This window comes from Rhinolophus sinicus, linkage group LG16 (genome assembly GCF_036562045.2).
Source record: "Rhinolophus sinicus isolate RSC01 linkage group LG16, ASM3656204v1, whole genome shotgun sequence".
Classification (NCBI taxonomy): Eukaryota; Metazoa; Chordata; class Mammalia; order Chiroptera; family Rhinolophidae; genus Rhinolophus; species Rhinolophus sinicus.
In genome coordinates, this window is record NC_133765.1 from 24,682,011 (window position 1) to 24,701,194 (window position 19,184).

The 19,184-nt window shown below is 50.8% G+C and overlaps 1 protein-coding gene across 6 annotated transcripts in view; it reads left to right on the plus strand.

Annotated features, from left to right (window-relative positions):
* The first annotated feature begins 286 nt into the window (after positions 1–286).
* Positions 287–19,184, plus strand: part of WSCD2 (WSC domain containing 2) — a 102,336-nt gene continuing 83,438 nt past the window's right edge. Inside the window, exons 1-2 of one of the 6 annotated variants that reach the window (XM_019757473.2) lie at positions 293–947; positions 1,038–1,090. The gene's annotated coding sequence lies outside the window, so the exon portion shown is untranslated. Of the gene's footprint in view, positions 948–1,037; positions 1,091–2,872; positions 3,021–13,537; positions 13,587–19,184 lie in introns of those variants that run through there. The other 5 variants (XM_074321634.1, XM_074321635.1, XM_074321636.1 and 2 more) reach the window with 5 other exon arrangements.

A 19,184-nucleotide genomic window follows, 5' to 3' on the forward strand; every position in this document is an offset into this window, starting at 1 on the left:
TGAACAACAGCAAAAGCAAGGAATACTCTGCCATTTATTGAGTGCTTACTCAATGCCGGACAGCCTGGCATTTGGCATAAACGTCTCAGTTAATTCTCCAAACGATCCTAGGACGTGGGTCTCTTGAGCCCATTTTCCAGACGAGGAGACTGAGGGTAGGAGGCTGCGGCCCCTGCCCAAGCTCCGCAGCAGGCCTGGCAGTAGGTCTGCCCAGCTCCCCGGGAGGCTGCGGGAGGGCCAGGTGGCATGCAAGGAGTTAAGCGGTAGGCAGTGCTGTGGCTCCGTGCGAGGAGCGCGCCGGGATGAGGCGCTGCTGGCAGCGGCGGCGGCGGCAGCGGCGCGGGGAGCTCGGGCTGGAGACGTGAAGTCCGGGAAAGCGAGGAGCTAGGCAGCGAGCGAGAGGCGAGGCAGCCGGAGCTCGCGCCCCGCCGCAGCCCGCGCCCCGCGCCGGGTGCGCACCGGGCCCGGGCATCCCCGGGGCGGGTGTGTGCGCGGGGCCTCGCGGTGGCGCGGGGTCCCCGCAGTGCCGCCCGCCCGCCAGTCCGCCCGCCCGAGCGCCAGGCTCGCAGGAGCCCGGCTTTCACTTCCTCTTGCCTCCGCCCGCCTCCCCGGCTCGCCGGCTGGCGTCGCCACCGCCTCCTCGTTCCCGGCCACCGCTGTCGCCGCTGCTGCAATCCAGGACGCACACTTCCACTTTCCCGCTGGAGGCACGGAGGAAGCCCCTTGCAACAGACCCGGAGAAATAGCCCCCGGGCCCGGCCGGAGGAGCCTTGGTGGAGAGAAAGGAAATCCATACTCGGCTTTACTTGATGCCACTGCAGCAGCTGGCATCTGGGAAGGCGCCCACAGGGCGGGCACGCCAAGCGGGACGCAGGAGTCGCAGAAAGAGACCCCGGCTTCTGCTGGGCTCCGCTGGCAGAGTTTGCAAGTGGCTGAGACCCCCTCAGGTAAGGCTGAGAGGCCTGCATTGGGTAAGAGGGTTCCATAAGGGAACGAGGCGCGGAGATACTGCAAAATGATTCCTGCCCCCCATTCAGGCTGCCAGTTCCAGCCGCTTCTCCGCAAGGTTGGGGGTTCAACGCACAACCAGGTAAGTAAAGAACCCAGAGTGGTGACATTTACCAGCTCTGGCTGAATGACAAACTTTCTCTCCTCCGGTAGAGAGTGGGACATCCTGCCTCATCCAGGTGTCCTTTCTCCCGGCATCCCGCTGGGACCCCGAAGGCAGGCACTCAAGGGCTTCGCAGGCTGAGCTCCGCCAAGGGGAAGGCAGTGGGCCCCTTTCATTTGGTTCATGAATCACCACCTCCGTGGCCAGTTCCGAGTTCTGAGGGAGAGGGAGCTGGTCATATTTTCAAGTTGGCTTTACCGAGGTGTTTGTTGGCCTCTGGTGAATGAGGCTCCCCGTTATTTAGAGACATCATCCAGGGCTGCCGGGAAGATGGGCTTTGTGTCTGGTGCTTTGCAGGCTTGCTTATGTCTGTTCTGGGGTGTGTGTGTGTGAGTGCAAGGAGAGGGAGAGAGAACTGGGAGCGGGGACCCATTCAGCCAGATCGCCTCCATTCAAGCCCTTGCAGCAGCCCCGAGTGTCATCCCAGGAGAGGACTCAGCTCCCTGGCAGAGATACCAGGAGAGGTGGGCATCACCTCTGGTTCCTCGCAGCCCCTTAGATGAGCAAACGATTTGGGGGAAGTTTCCTGGGCTGTTCAACGAGACCGTTTCGATTGGAGCTTAGGGAAGTGCAAACTTTTTGCAGAAAAAGGGACTGGGATGGAAGGTCGGAAAGGGGCTCCTGGCATTCTCATGCAGCTCCGAGAATGTGGGTGGTCGCCCCACACCCAGGCCCCTAGAGGCTCTGAGGAGCCCAGTACATGGCTCCTGAGTTTGGCCGGATTATTTTTCCCACTAATGAAGAGCATAATTCAGAGAGGCCACGTTGTCTCCAAGGATCATTTCGAACCCACCCCGGTGGTCACAGCCCCCTAGATGGCATTGTGCTTCCCCACTGGGGTTCCAGCCTAGGGCTGGGGACGTCTTGATGGACTGGCTGGGCAGCGAGGCAGGTGGTGGAGGTGCTTCTGGCCATGAGCTGAAGGTGGGACCGTTCGCTTGGCCCTGTAATCTCCTGCTTGAGCTGGGCAGCTGCCCCTGAGGATAGCATTGCTGTGTGGTTCTGGGACAGGGCTTGAAGCATAAGGTGGGAGTCAGGACTGCCTGTTCTTGCTTGGGATTCTGACCTGGGACCAGGTTAGAAGCTGCTTCCCTAGGCTGGTGAGACCCTGGGGATTCCTCTAGGGTGTCAGAGACTGGTTCTTGACGTCCTGGGGAAACCTCAGCTCTGGGTCAGGAGGGTGAGCTTCAAGTCTGCCTTCAATTTGCTGTGTGACTTTGGGCAAATCACTAGACCTCTCTGGGCCCCGGTTGCTCCTTCTGTAAAATGAAGAGATTTCGTGTATCCCCAGAGGTCCCAGCTCAGACGCTCCATGGCCCTGAGCAACTGTCACAGATGAGATTTTTCAAAATCCTAGGAGGCAATGTGATTTAGTGCTTAGGAGGCCTGGGACTCAGACCCACCTGAGTCTGACCAGTCACGTCACGCCCCAAACCTCCGTCCCTCCACTGTAAAATAGGGAGTTCGTACTTCCCACTTCAGAAGGCTCTTGGGAGGACTAACTGAGATGGTACACAGAAAGCGCTACGTGTGGATAGTGGAGTCTGGAGCTCTGCAGACACAGCAGCAAGGCTGGCCATTTGGTGGTCTTATGCATGGGCATCTGGCTGCTGTTTCCCCAGGGAGGCTGGCCCCATCCTACCTGAGCACCAGGTGATCCTTGGTGGGGGGTGGGGGTGGGAGCAGGGCCCTTGTTCTCTCCAATCACCTGGCACCTGCAGTCCCCACCTCCTCGCTGTTGCCTCATAAAAGCCCTGCTGGATCAGCAGCTCCTAGTGGGGAGCCTCCAGTGGTCTGGGAGCATTGGAGGCATCCAGCTGCTGTGTCACCATGACAACAGGAGGTGGAGGTAAGCTGTCTCCAAGGCTTCAACTTTGCAGCTGTGCGGGGACCAGGACAGAGAAGTTCAGTGTGTGTGGGTGTCCGGCTCTGGGTCTGCTGAGGCTCTTTGAGCAGGCGAGGCCGCTGTTCCCTGCTGGAACAGCCATGCTGGGGAAATGCCTTGTGTGTGTGTGTGGGGGGAGCGGCGTGGCGGGGAGGGAGCTGTTGCTGAGATTGTGGAGGAAGGCAGTAGGTTGACCAGTGTTACTACTTTCGGAGTGGTTCTAAGGTTTGGGACACCTGTGTCCCTCCCCTAACTAGGGATCCCCAGGGTCCATGCTGAAACCTCTGCGGGAAAGGCAGACCTCATCTCAGCTGACATGGAGTAAATTAATGGGCGCGCAGGGGAAACTGGGGCAGGAGCTGCCCTGCTGTGTGCTAGCTCAGTCTGTGGGCTCGACTGAGACAATGAACAGTTTGCTTTCTTGGTGGAGTAGGAGGTGGGTGTGTATAGAGGTGCATGTGTGTAAATGTGTGTATTCTCGTGCAGGTTTGGGCACATGTGCTCCTGTGAGTATGACTGACATGAAAACCTTAAATGCGTGTGCACACATAAGAATAGTGTCAGTTGGAGTGTGTACTTGTGAGATCCAGGTCCCTGGATTTACGAGTATGCGTACGTGTGCCCTCCCGCAAGAGAATGCATGCCTGCATGAGTCCGTGCGAGTGTGGGGATGCGTGTGCCCTTGTGAGTGTTGAGCAGTTGTGTGTGTGTGAGCGGGATGGAGCTCGGTGACCAGGCAGGTGCGTGGCTGCACAGCTGCCCACGTGTGCTGTGAGGGTCCGCGCAGGGACCCCTGCATGTGAGAAGCCGCGCAGGTCTGCCTGGTGCATACTTTGCTGGCTGTCTGTGCTGTGTGCACGTCTGTGTGTGCACTCACACATGTGAGCGTGAACTTGTAGCATGCACTTACAGGCGTGTCTATCTACAGGGCTTTCAGTGGACTTCGGGTGCGTCTGTGTGCATATGTGTGCACGGCACTGCACACTGACTGTCTCTGTGTGTGCGTGTGCACCTGTGTGTATCGCAGTGTACACTTTTTGTGCACCTGTGTTTCTCAGTGTGTGTACCTGGGTGTAGCATTGCATGCTTGGTGGTATCCGTGTGTATGTGTGTGTTTCCTAGTATTGGTGTCTCGGTGTGTTGGTGGCAGTGTACATGTGAGTGTATCTCCGTGTGCATGGGAGTGTCTCTGAATGTGTGTTTTGGGATGTTGCCATGTAACTTTTGTGCCTGGCACCTGTGTAGGAGTGAGTTTCTGAGTGTGTACCTGGAGAGTGGCCCTGCGTTTTCTTGCAAGTCTCTGGGTGTACATGGTGTGTTTCTGAGTGTGTGTGCCTGTCTGTAGGGCCGTGCTACATTTGTGCATGTGTCGTGTGTATGTGTGTGTTTCTACGATGTGCATCTCTGCGGGTGGACCTTAGTATCCCCAGGGGTGTAAAGGGGTGAGAGTGTGTGTGTGTGTGTGTGTGTGTGTGTGTGTGTGTAAATGCAGCTGAGAGCTTCCAGACAGAAAACATCTCTGAACCTTTGAAACCACGCTTCCGCCTGCTCTTGAGGTCTGAATTGTGCTCGTGCTATGCGTCTTCCGAGTGTAGATTCAGCAATCGGTGCCGGCTCTGAGCAGCGTGTCGGGATGTTGCGTGTTCGTTTTTCCACATGTCTTAGCCCCGAAGCCCATGTATTCCCCTGCCCCCAGTTGCCTCGGCCCCCACCACAGCCCAAGTCTCTCTTGCCAGAAGCCAGCACTTTAGGACAGTTGCTGAATAAATTCACAGATGTTAAGAGCGCAGGTATCCTTTTCGGCAGAAGGTCTGAAACTCAGCAGCCTAGGATGCACCGAACATCTCGACAGCAGTTTGTAATTAGGAGCAACTTGTTTTCCTTAAATAAACAAATCAAGTGAGGAAAGAAATTGCCTAAGATGAAGGGCTCCCCGGAGCAGGTCCAGATGTTGGGAAATAAGGGATGGGGTCCCCAGGGACTACGCGTGTTACTGCCAAGGGTCTCTTCCAGATTTTGACCAAGAGCTGATGAGGCAAGAGCTGGGGAGGAGGGCAGGGCAGTGTGAGGCCCCACTGCCAGGTTTGACTGGTGTTTGGTTATTAGGGTACACGCATTCCTGGCCCCAATTCCTCCTTCCTCCCCGTGTCCTCAGCCACACGACTTCACTGTTCTGCCCACTCAAGGGGCTGACAGGATTTCTGTTCCTGCTCCTTCACTTAGGGGTTGGCCATGTGACCAGCTTGGGCCATTAGGATGAGGTGGAAATGACCGTGTGTCCGTTTAAAGCTTAGGCCTCAGGGGGCCTTGTGTGTTTCTGCCACGGCTGGGAGACGAGCTCCCACAAGGTAGCTACTGCCCCCCCCCCGAGCCTGGCCCCCAAAAGAACACATGTCCAGCCACCCTGAGCCCAAACATCAGTGAAGAGCCTAGCTCAGCCATGTGCCAGCTGGCCACAAACAGGGTGACTAACTAAATGCCTCTTCCTGCCTGTCACTGGGGTTGGGCGGTTGTTCGTGATGCACCGTGATTGTGGTGCTCACTAACCCGCGCAGTTACCGGCACTCTGTTTCCTCCTGCCGTTTGACCCCTGGTGCCCCTTCAGAAATGCATGATGGGGACACGTACTTCTCACCACGGAGAGCCCGTTTCTGCCTTGCTTTCTGCTCATCCCGACATGAGCAGTAATAATAATAATGATGATGGTAGTAGTAGTAATAGATAGTGTTTGCCAGATACCACGCCCCATGTGTGAGGTGCTCAGTCTGTCTCTAGCTCTCTCTTCCCACCCCCCACCCCGCCTCTCCCTATATATACACACAGAGGGTGCCAAAAGAAATGTACACACATTTTAAGACAAGAAAAAAGAACTATTAAAATTGTAATACTCAATATATACCGATAACAAAAGATGAATATAAGTCACGTTTGACGTCTGCAATGACAAGAGGTGCTCACAGTGGTTACCATCAGCGTCCAGACACTTCTGATGACGGCGAACTACTGCTTGAGTAACACTGACCAAAGTGTCCACTTGTATATATTTTTTGGCACCCCCCACCATGGTGTGTGTGTGTGTGTGTGTGTGTGTGTGTGTGTGTAATCTATTACAACAATGCTATGAGGTAGATTCTGTTATGATCTTCTTCTGTTATCATCTGTGAGGCTCAGAGAGGTGAATCAGCTTGTGCAGTCACACAACCCAAAAGGGCGCGCCTGGGCTTTCCACCCAGATCACCGGATGTTAGAGACCATATTGCCTCCCAAAGCCAGCCGGCATGCTGGATGTACCGACATCCTAGCACACATTCGACATTTCTCCCTTATCTCGCCTGGAGGTTAAGTAGGCAGGAATGAATCTTGTCACAGAAGTGGGAAGTGTCTATCTGGATTGGGGTGGGTGGGGGGCGTTTGCTTATTCATTCGTTCTTTCATTCATGGATTCAAGCATCAGGCATCAGTAGCTGCTGACATTCCGTGTTTGCTCAGAATCTTCTGTGTCTTACTCTGTGCCGGGCACTGAAGACACAGATGAGAGACCCCAATTTTGTCCTCAAGGAGAGGAAGCTGGGGAATCCGGTTCTGTAGGTAGATTAGACTTGGATCCAGCCCAGTGTTGACCCTCCCCTGGGAGTGTCTCTGGTCACCTCAGCCCCCAAGCAGGTTGCCGAGAGGATCAAAGGAGATCGTGTTGGGAGAGCCCTTCACACAGTGCCTGGCACTCAGATGCCACAATAAACAGTAGCCCTTCTTCCTCCTCCTCCTCCTCCTCCTTACAGAGGAGAGACAGTTGAATGTCACAGCCAGAGCAATGCTGAGATGGGAGAAAACAGGCCAGGGATCCCAGACAGGTCAACCAACCATCCTTCTTTGTCGGAAACTGAGAGGTTTTCTAGGACCCAGGATTTCATGCTAAAACTGGGAGAGTCCCTTGCAAAGCAGAGAAAGTTGGTTACACTGGCCCCAGAGGAGGTGTCACACCCAGCTGGGAACGAGTTAGAATAGGGCTTAACAAACTGTGGCCCACAGGCCAAATCTGGGCCCCTCCCTTATTTTGTAAGTAAAGTTTTATTGGGACACAGCCACACCCGTCGTTTACATATCGTCGATGGCTGCTTTCCAACTACAACTGCAGAGATGAGTAGCTGTGACCGAGACCACGAGACCACATGGCCAGCAAACACTGAAATATTTACTATTTGGCCCTTTACAGAAGAAGTTTGCTGACCTCTCAGCAAAAACGCCCAGCTGGGGTCCTGGGCCTTGGCCAAGAGACATAAGGCAAGAATTCAACATACGTGGGTGAATCACCGGATCAGGTGACAGGTGGGGCTGACATCCATCCACAGGTGAGGCACCAGAGGGTCAGGAAAGAGGCAGCAACTCCAAAGACTATGAGCTGGGAGAATTCTTAGATGGGGAGATGGAGACCCAGAGAAGGGAAGAGATGTCCCAACACCACCCAGCCAGTGGGAAGTAGGTGGCTGTGGTCTTAATACCTGGAAATCTGGGAGGACCGCTGTGTGCCTCTCCCTGCCTCGACTCCATACATTCGACATTTCTCCCTTAACTAACCTGGAGGTTAGGTAGGTGGGAATGACTCTTGTCACAGAAGTGGGAATCCTGGAGTCACAGGCAGGAGGGCCTGACCATGTCTTGATATTCAAGTTTCTAGCTTAGTTCCCGATGTTATGTTTACTGTTTCCTTTAAGTTCTCTGCATTGTCCTACAAGTGCAGGGTGAAGAGAAGAGCCCCTGAATGGGAAGGAAAGAGAGCTGGGTCTCCACTCTGCCCCTATTAACTGACTTAGTGGTCTTGAGCAAGTCTCTTCCCTTTCTGGGGCCTCAGTTTTCCCATCTGTAGAATGGGAGGAAAATTATATATGCTGACTAAGGATTTTTCCCACCTGGTCTTTTACGGTCCCACTTTCTTTTCTAATGGGAGTAGCCCCCAAAGACTTAATATATGTTGGCCCCTGCTTCAAGGGGGTCCTGCAGGACCCTGATCTGCTGACCCTTCTGGTGATGATGATGAAGGAAATCACCTCCATCCTCATGGCTTCTGTGTGTAAGGTGTTCACTTCCATTCTCTCTCAGTGTCCGTATGTGTTAAGGAACCTCCGTCTGCACTTTATAGATGAGCACACCGAGGCTCAGAGAGGTTGGTACAGTCATCCAGGGTCACATAGATAGTAAGTGGCAGAGCTGGGCTTTCAGCCCCTGCGTGCTCAGCCCCTCCTCCCTCCTGCCTCCCGTCCCTGCTGTCACCACTGTCTTTCCAGGTGGAAGAAGGAGCTATTTCAGGAACCCCTCGGTGGAAGGTTTCCGTTCCACTCCCTCTAGTTCATTAAGGTGGAAGTGACATAGCCAAGCCAGGGTCCATCCGCGCAGGCCTAGTGATGGTGACGTGGGTCTGTCGGGGCCGCAGTCTGTGTGGGCCTCTAGGACAGTGGACAGCAGAGGACTCAGGTGGGTCTGGGTCACCAGGGTGATGCACACAGGCTCTGGGTTGGCAGATTCACAGGAAGTCCCTGAACCTCCAGGAAGCTGGGGCCACCCGATATTTACTGTGATGAACCACGTGGAAGTTTCTGGAGATGGCAGATCACTCATGTTGTGCCCTCTCTTGTGTTGTCCCCAAGGTGAGCCCCACTCTGCTGAGATGGCCCTGATTTCTCCCCCACAGAATGTCCACTCACAAGTCTGTGGCCTGGGCTCTTTGCAGTTTGAATGCCTACCTTGTGGGACAAAGAGGAAATGCAGAGTGTGGAACAGTCAGACTAGCTTTCCTTTTCACAAAGCTTTTAAGTGTCTCACCATAACTGCAGGCCATTTGTCCTGGAAACTTGTACTTATAAAGCAGGAACAGAAAGTCGTCCCATTGAATTACCACAGTGTTCATATCAGAAAACAGCGAACCTTCCTTCACTCAGAGCCTGTTTACTCTTACTTTGCACACCATTCTGATAAGCGCCGTGACCTGATTCCCCATGGAAGGAGTGAGTTAGAAGTGTGTAGGATGCTAGAGAAAGGACAGTGACAGCAGCCGGAAGCAATTAAGAGCTGACAGCATGAGAACAAGGGTACAAATGAAGAGATTATAAAAATAAGCATGAAAATGATGAAAATGAAAGAATCACGGGGGGGGTCTAATGTAGGGGTCAAAAGACCCCCCATGTCAGTAGTATACGCTCATCTCATTGTTTTATAGAACAGTGTAACCAACTATAGAATAATGTGCAGTAGTCCCCCCCTTATCCGTGGAGGATACATTCCCAGACTCTCAGTGGATGCCTGAAACCGAGGATAGTACCAAACCCTATATACTGTTTCTTCATATACACACACATAACTCTGATAAAGTTTAACTTATAAATTAGGCAATTTCATGGCTAGAAGTTTCATTCTTAACATAGATCTAAGTAACCTCAGCATAATATTTTTTTTTCTTATTAAGTCAAGAACTTTCACCTTATCACTTAAAGGAAGCACTTTATGACCTCTCTTTGGCATGTCCAAATTGCCAGCATCACTACTCTTGCATGTTGGGAACATTATTATGTAAAATAAGGGTTACTTGAACACAAGCACTGCAATACCGCGACAGTCGACCTGGTAACCCAGACGGCCACTAAGGGACTAACAGGCGGGACGCACACACAGTGTGGATACGGTGGCAAAAGGATGATTGACATCCCCGGCAGGACAGATCAGGATGGCAAGGGATTTCATCATGTTACTCAGAACAGCGCACAATTTAAAACTTGTGAATTGTTTATTTCTGGAATTTTCCATTTAATAGTTTCGGACTGCAGTTGACTGCTTTTCAGATCATGGAGAGTGAAACCGCGGATCAGGGGGGACTCTTGTAATACAATGTGCTGTGTTATAGAGCAGCAAAAATGTTGCTGGCTTCTGTGATCGCCCTAAGAAACAGTTAAACCCCATTCAGTAGGCAGGGCAGACGGCAAAGAATAATGTAGTGTGTAAAATATTTGGATCCCATGGTTAACCGAGTGTTGCTGTTATGATACCTCAGGCATCTGGAAAATTCACGTATGTGGAACTCTTCATTTTTCACAGTGTTGAGTAAGGGACATCTTTTTGCACCTAGAAGAGTATCTGGCGCATGGCAGGCACTCAAGAAATGAACGTTCTTTGCAATCCGACAAAGGGTTCAGATGCTAGCCCCTTAACAACAGCCAGCGTCTCGGTCTTCGGCCTTAGTGTTCTCATCTGTAAAGTGAGGACATGAGCTAAAGCTGCTGCTGGAGACCACAGCACCTTCTGTCTGTGTTTAGCCTCTGGCTCAGGATATTAGCTCCTATATCACATGGGAGCTCAGAGAGCACTCTGAGATGCGTCATGTAATTACAACTCGAAGTAACTGCCGGGAAGGAAAGTATCTGACACTGGGGGTTCACAAATCAGAGCCTTTAAAAAGAGGGCTTCCCTAAGAAAAGGAGAAATGAGCCGGAATCTGAAGGGTGAGTAGGATTAACCAGGCGAAAAGAGATGGAGAGATAGAGGAAAGAGCACATGCAAAGGTCCTGAGGTGACAGTGGCATGGACACGAGCATTTTGGCGTGGGGAGGAGATGGCACACGACGAAAGTGGACAGTTCTCCGTGCCTTGTGGGCCCCATAAGTGTTCTGCTCTTTACTTCCAGCAGTAGGAAACCTTGCAAACATTTTAAGTACAGGGAGTGAAATGATTCAATTAAACCCTGGCCAGAGCAACAAGAAGAATCCTCGCCCACGTGAGGTGGGAACCCATTGAAATCCCAGCAAAGAGGGAACTGAGTGGGCATTAGCAAGTTCAGGATCTCAGCGTCATTATGCAAAACACCCAGGCTTCCAAGGGAGAGGTGAGCTTTGGAAAAAGAGTCAACAGATTAGTTTTTTAATCTGCTTTAAGTTGCTGAAATGCCCCTGTCTTCCTTCCATTGTCACCGGATAGCCTGTGGGCTATTTTAACTTCTAGTAAAGATTTTTTTTTTTTAATTAAAGGAGTTTTTTTGAAAAAACAAATGTCAGCCGTGTTTGATAAGACACAATTAAAATGTGGCACTGGGGAAATGCCACAGAAAGCTTTGATTTTTCTCCGTATGGCATCTGAACTGATTTAAATAATAATTATATATCTCTTCTAGATGCAGGCCCCCTGTCTCCCTTCCTGGTCTCCCCAACACACCACAATGTACCAGCACCTCTGAACATATGCTGTTTTCACAACCCCCTATTCTTAGCTCCTAGAGAAAGAGGGTTAGCCCTGTAGGAGACCAAGCTTTCTGACCTCACTGCTTTAGGTTTCGGGTAAATCTCACTCAAATCCAAGTGCTACCAATTCACAGCTGTGTGGCCTTGAGAAATTTACTTCAATCCCCATAGCCTCCGATTACTCATGTAAAATGGAAATAATGATAGTACTTTTATTCATCGGGATTCTTTTGGTTGTTAGAGAAAGAAAATCCAGCTTCAATATCATTACACTCTTATTCTCAGGCACAGAAGGGAATATATTGGTTCATGGAACTAGAAACAGCTTCAGGCTTGGCTGGATCCAGAAGCTTCACAAAGTCACAGCTTTCTCCCTCCCACCAAGATTTTTGACCCTCCTTTTGTTTTTCTTTGTCCATTTTTACTTTAGACAATTTATTTTTCAATTACAATTGACATAAAGTATTATATTAGTTTCAGGTATGCAACATGGTGATTCAACATTTATATGCTTTATGAAGAGATCACCCCGTGAGTCTCATTTTCTTTGTATGGGCTTCCTTCTCGGGCTGTCTCGGGCTCTGTTCTTCTGGGTACAAATGCCCATCCATCCGCAGCTCCATGCTTACGCTGTGCCAGCTGTAAGCTCAGTTCCCGCAAGTCCTGGAATTGAGAATTGAGACCTGGGGCCTCCTGGAACCAATCACCATAGCCAGGGAAATGGGCTGTCCTGGTTGGCCAGATTGAGGTCATGTGACCAACCCTGGCACTTCATGGGGGCTGAATCACTCTTTGCTGCTTCCTGAGTCACAAAGACCAATAGTGGGAGAGGGATGGGTTCTCGAAGGAAAATCAGGACCCAGATAACCGAAGATAAGGAAGTGAATGCTCAGAGGGTGGTTACAAGGATGCAATGAGCTCAGGCATGCAGGGTCCTTAGCACCGACCCCAGCGTGCAGTATACTCAGTAAGTGCTACCTGTTATTACGGCTGCTACTACAGTGATGATTCTGATTGGCGTGGTGATAACATAGGCCAGGCCGGAGCTCTGCAAATTTTCAGGGCAATGGGAGACACCCATGACCAGAAGAGTCAGCCTGGACATGTCACTGACCTCCGTGAGCCTTGGACCTGTCACTTCCCCTCCAGTTTTGCTTGCTAAAAGCTGCCATCCCCTAACAAGCCCCATGTCTCATGAGTTACTTCACCAGCTGAAAGCTGTAATGGCTCAAAGGATGCAGAGAGGGGTTGCAAATCCAAATGCCTCCGTGGGTAGATGGGCCCCCTAGGAGGGAGACAGAGCGGAGGAACTGTAGTGAACCAGAGACCAAGTGCCTTGTTTATGGGGGCGGGGGGGGGCTGCAGGATACCCACTCCAGTCCCCAGCCACTGCCCTCCACCCCCACCCCGTGAGAATGCTAGCCCAGGGTAGTCATAGCTCTCAAATGATTTTTCCCTAAAGAATTCCTTGGTTTTATGCAAAATTCACCCAGTTGTAAATGTTGGCCAATTCAGGCAATTTTAAAACACAGGACAGACCAAGCAAACGTGTCACTGAGCTCAGTCAGACCAGTGTTATAAGGCCGGGTCCCTCCAGCCTGAGAGACATGAGCCTGTTGTGTCTGAACCGCAGAGAACTTGTTTTGTGGATGACCTCAGAAGACACACCAGCCCATTGTTCTTGAAAACTGGATCATGTGCTTTCTGCTTTCAACGTCTCCTCGGATGGCCATGGGTGGACCTTTTCACTCTGAGCTGCACCATTTGTAACACTCTCCAAGGATGGGATTCAGCAAGAACGGCGGCTTCAAAGCAGTTCATTTTGCTGCCTGAGATTATTAATGTTCTCTCTGATTTCCTGCTTCACACTATTGATTTCCTGGGATAAAACTTCCTCTGCAGAGGCTGAGAAGGTAATTCAGCCCCCGTCCCTCCAGGCGAGGGAGGGTTCCATGCTGGCTCTCCCACTCTTCTGCTGTGTGACTGAGGGCAAGTCAGTTCACCTCTCTGAGCCTCAGTTCTCTCATCTGCAACATGGGGAGCCTCATAACTCCTGCCTCCTGAGGGGCTGTCAGGCACATAGTAGGTACTCAGGAAAGCCTAGCTCCTGTAAACCATGCCCCCAGCAGCCTGGGGAGAGGGAGATAGATGACCACACTCCTCACTCTGTGTGTGCCAGGCCCTTTCCAAGCACAGCCCCCGTTTCTACCCATGGCAGCCCCAAGGCTTGTGGCTTTACTCCCACTATCCTCTTTTTTACAGATGAGGAAACCAAGACTCAGTGATGAAGGGATCTGCTGAGGTCACACAGGTAGGCCTGCCTCTTGTGGGGGGCCCTACTTCCTAAGGGAATCAGTTGCGTTCACACAAACCCATGGGTGCCAAGGACCCATTAGCAGTGGAGTCTAGACCCAGCTCTGCTACTAACTTGCTGTGTCACCTAAGGATGCTTTCTTGACTTCTCTGGACCTTTTTCCCCCCAGCTCCTTCAACTCACCTTGCTCCCTTCCACCTCAGGGCCTTTGCACATGCTGTGCCATCTGCCTGGCACACTTCCCTCTCTATCCTCACCTGGTTAATTGCAGCTTCTCCTTCTGGCCTTGGGGAGAACATTGCTTCTGAGATTCTTCTGGGGCTCTCTGACCAGGTCAGATTTTCCCTGCCATGAGCTCTCCAAACCCCGTGTCATTCCTTTAGAGTTTGTGATCACAGTGCTGTGTGATGATTTAAATAACCTGTGTCTTCTCTACCACGCTGTCTCTTCAGGGGGTCAGGGATCCTTTTAGTCCCTTCCTAAGCGACACTCCAAAGCTGCCACATGCATCCAGCACAAAATTGTAGTTATTAACTGAAATTTAAAAGGAGGCCTAGAACCCTCATACACGGCTGGTGGGAGTGTGAATTAATACAACTGCTTTGGAAAACTACCTGGCAGCATTTCCTAAAGCAGCACGATCTAGCCTCTAATCTGCTATGCCATTTTGAGACATACATTCAACAGTAATGAAGATATATTGTTGTTTTTTATATTTATAATCATCATAATAGTAAAAAACTCTTAGGTGGGGCAGCTGTCTGCCAAATGTCCAGACAAGTGACATGAGATTCTGTCATGCCATGGAATAGTACACGGTAGTAAGCAATGAACCAACTACAGCTACATGCCACAGAAGGATAGACCGTGCAAAAATAATGCCAAGCAAAACAGCCAGACACAAAACACATAAGCTAGATAATGTTAATTACAAAAAAGCGTGCCATCGGAGCTAAACTAGAGTGCGTAGGAATGCATGTATGCTTAGATGGAAACATTATAAAGAAAAACAAGGAAGAAATGGCCAGAATGGTTAGGGTGCTAGTGACCTCGGGTGGGGAAGGAGCACAGAAGGAGTTTGAGGGAGCTGGCCATGTTCTCTTTCTCGCCCTGGAAGATGAGTACGTGTGGGGGTTTATTGTGCGATAATTCGTCAAACTGTACATCTTTGTTTTGTGTTTGCTTTTGCGTATGGGTCCCATTCAATGATCCGATTCCTCCCCAGATACTTTAGCTCTAGGGGGACCCCACCTGGATGCATCACTTGGGCTTGATGCACAGAGAACACTCTCAGCCATCCTGCCTTACGCCCAATTATTCTCTATTTCTAATGCAGCAGATGTCTTCAGGTGTGGGCTGTGCCCCTCTGTCCTGTAAGGCCCCCAGGGATCCAAATTTACATGTGCAAAAACAACCTAAGCAGCTTTTGTCTTGGCACAGAGACCCCCCCTGACCAGAGAACACAATTAGCCCCTATTTTTCCAGAATGTGATCAAGATGGAGAGTTGATTGCCCTAGAAGAAAATAAAAAAGAAAATAAGAAAAAAAGAGAAAAATAAAACCCGAGAAGCAGTTTCTAGTTTTGCAGGCTACTGAAAGCTGGTGAGATAAGATGTACTGGATGGAGGGTCAGATAACAGGGAGGACATGGGACTCCAAGAGGGGGGCAGCTGAGTGCCAGGCCCAGGGTGGGCTGGCCTCTGGGTCCAGGAAAAGTAGGTCGTTGAACTCACCGCCGTGGTTGTTCTCCCATGGCCCTGACCCCCCTTTCTGTGCAGACAGAAGGTGGGCCTGGTCCCTGGTCTTGGAAGCAGGCCCTCACTAGAGAGCAGAAACACCATGATTTTGATAGGTCGTTGGAGCGCACGTCCGGATGGACTGGGGTTGGAATGTTCCAGGGGCTTCCAGAAGTCTAGCTCATGGTTTTGGATCATTAACGCCTTGACGATGAACATCATCCATCCATCCATTTAAGAAATGTTTGTAAATCTTCTACTTGCTATTCGTTCAACAAACATGAATTCAGCTTTCCTTGGACTAAACTTTCTAAGCATTTGGGAGACAGGGTGACTGATTGGTTTTGGGTTTTACGGGATTTTGCCAGTTTTAGCACTGAACGTCTAAGCATCCTGGGAACCCCTTAGTCCTAGGCAAACCTGGACAGTGGGTCCATGGTGAGTAAGACTCTTCTGATTCCCAACCTCACCGCCCAGTGGAGGAGGCAGAAAATGACAAATCAGCAGGTCAGTGCTTTGGTGGAGGACAGGCAGGGCTCTGTGAAAGCCCAAGGGAGGCCCCTCACCCAGAGGAGGGTTCCAGGTCGGTTTCCTGGTGATGGCATCGGAACCAAGCCCTTCCCGAACAGTCGAATCAGGCGGGCATGAAGAGTGGGTGGCAGGGGAGACAGTGTTCCTGACAGGGAGGAGAGGTGAGAACCTGGTGTGTTTGAGGAGGTGAATCAGGTGGGGCAAAGGGACCTGGAGGGGTCAGGTCATGGGTGGGCACCCAGCAGGCATTTGGAAGCCCTCGGGGGTTCAAGAAGGGAAATGGAGGTACCAAATTTCTATTTAAAGATTGCCCTGGCTGCTGCGTAGAGAATGGAGGAGGGATTAGCAGAGGAGAGAGAGTTAAGAATGGATGTGAAGACCTTCGGGTAGAGCTGTTCATTAATCCTTCCAGACGCTCTTGCCAAAAGCCGGGGAGTCATCCTTCCCTCCTCTCTGTCTCTCCGACCCCACATAAGATCTTCAGTAAATCCAGCCTCTTCTCTCCATCTCCATCTTCGTTCCTGGCATTCCCCCAACCTACTGTGTGGTTCTCTACGTAGCTCTTACCACCTTCTACTCTACCATGCAATTGACTTGCTTATTTTGTTTACTCTCTGCTTCTTCCCTCTAGAACAGGGGTGTCCAAACTGTTTTCAACGTTTTTCACCAAGGGCCATATGCGGTAAAATACACAAACAGCCGAGCCACTCACTCGAGGTGAAGTACGTATTGCCTCACCTGGTTTATTTAAGTAAACTAAATATATTTTTGGAATTTGCTGAGGTCCAATTAACAATGGATTGTGGACCGCAGTTGGCCTGTGGGCCGCAGTTTTGACACCCCTGCTCTAGAACAAAGTTTTTCAACCTTGCACTACTGACATTTTGGACCAGACCATTCTTTGTGGTGGGGGCTGCCATGGGTATTGGAGGATGTTGAGCAGCATCTAGTGCCAGGAACACGTACCCCCAAATTGTGACAACCAAAATGCCTCCACACATTGCCACATGTCCCCTGGGGGGCAAAATGGCCACAAATTGAGACCACTGGTTTGGACCAGTCGTAACACATTCCCTGGGAATTAGCAAATCGCACCCCCTTCCAAAGATGGGGGTCTCTGTTAGCTAAGAAGAGGGAAGGGGGTGCATATAGGGTAGATAGCAAGCAGTAAATGCCAGACACTGCCATATAGAATTGGTTTCTTTCCTTCTGTCTTCCTCCTTCCCTCCCTTCCTTTTACATTCCAATAAAACTTTATTTATGTTATTTACAAACATAGTCAGCCAGATCTGGGATTTGGCCCTCTGGGTATAGTTTACAGACCCTTGGAATTAAAACAAGAAATTCTCTTCTCCCTGAGGTGAAATGCTTCCTTTAAGGCGGGAGCTGTCTTATTTGTCTGCCACTGTCGTTGTACAGTGTTATCCACATAATAGATAATAAATCCATTCTAAAAAGAATTAAAAAAATTTTTTTTACCTTTTTTCCAATTTTTTTTTATCTCGGTAAGATACACATAACATAAAATGTGTTGTCTTAACCATTTTTAAGTGTACAGTTCAGCGTACACTCGTAATGTGCTATCATTACCACCATTCATCTACAGCACTCTTTTCGTTAGGGTTTCTTGATCCAAGACGGGTGAGCTAAGATCATTTGGACCCACCCTCTCAGTTTAGATCTGGGAAAACTGATGCTCAGAGGGAAAGGGATTTGCCAAGGTACACAGCCAGTTAGAATCAAAATCCAGCTTAGAATCTAGGCCTCATTCTGCCGGGTACCCCACCCCCCCGCCCCCAGCCAAGTGGGCCTCCCAGGCATTTCCCAGAATGCCTTGCACACAAAGGTACCACATAAATATTTAGTGACAACTGCAGACTGGGGACTCCATTGACGCTTTCCCTGGGACTAATCCAGTTCCCTCTCTAATCTCTGGGAATTTTGGAGATGAAAACCTACTCCATAGGCTAATGGCCAATTTAATTGCTCTCTTTGGCCAGATAACACTTTTCATCTTTTCTTCTAGAAATTGCATTGGCCTCCCCTGAGATCTAAGCAGTTCTTTCTAGTAGTTCCCTTCATTCTCTCCCCACCCTCCCCCTGCCCACACGGGGCCAGACAGGAGAGCTGCTCTGCGATAAGAGAGCCATCGATCCCCTTTCACAGGCGTCACTGCCCTCCTGGACCCATCTCAAGGCGTCTGGGACGCTCCAGTTACCCTCACAATGAGGGCATTTAGCCGAACTCTCCTCCCCCGGGATGCTCAGAGGCAGAAACCGGAGGAAGAGCAGAGAGGAGAGAGAGAAGAAACAAAATCCAGCAAAACTGCCCATTCCGAAGGCGACAGGCTAGGAGAATGAGGCGCAGCCAGCTTTGATTTCAGAGACGTTTTAGAAAGTGCCTCTTCGTGGCTTGTTTTCCCCATTGGCGGGCTGATCGGGATGGTGCCCAAGGAAGGACAAAGTTAGAGGCCCCATTCAGGCAAGCAGAGGCAAGGGTCCAACATGAGCGGGGCAGGGTGGGGGCCAGGAAAACAAGGGCTCTGTGTGTTCATGGGCCCGGGGATGTGAGCCGTGGGCTCCCACCGGCTCCAACCAGGCGCTGGATGCAATCAGAAATCCACAACGTCGCTGTGGAAATATGGGTCGGGGAGGCACCGATGTGGTGCAACTGAGCTGTTAGGAGAGCATTTTTCAGAGTGAGCTGCATTGGAGAGGATGACAGATACCCCTCTGGGTGGCCGGGCCTGCTCTGGGGTGAAGATCACGCTCGGGAATGAGCCAAGCCCAATGGGAGGACTTGGGGTTTCTTCAGCTAGGGATAGAGAAGAGCCCGGGAAGGAGCTGCAAACCCAAATGTCCTTGGGAGCCAGGCACGTGACCGAAGCACGTTTGTTTAAGACGGAGGCACGTGGGGAACCCATGCCACATAATGGTGGGTGCGTGATGTGGGAAGGCTCAGTGTATCGGTGTCAATTGACGAGCTAGGTCGGATCCCAGCTCCTCCACTTGTTAGCTGAGTAACCTCAGACAAGCCATTGAATCTCTGTGCCTCAGTTTCCCCATATTGAAAATTGAGGTCATGCTAATACTAACTTCCTGGGGTTATTGGGAGGATTCAATGAGTTAACACACAAGCACTTAGAACCATGCTGCTCCATTTGATCTTTCGAGAGAAGCAATAACTCTGGGTTTGTATTCCAAAGCTCCCCGTCATTAACTGTTGGCAATGAATTCAAGAGGAAAATAAATAAATACAGTCTTTCCTCTGGCTCTTTGTAGCCCACAGCCTATGGGCCCTGCTGGCAACCTCTGGCCGAGGGTTTTGG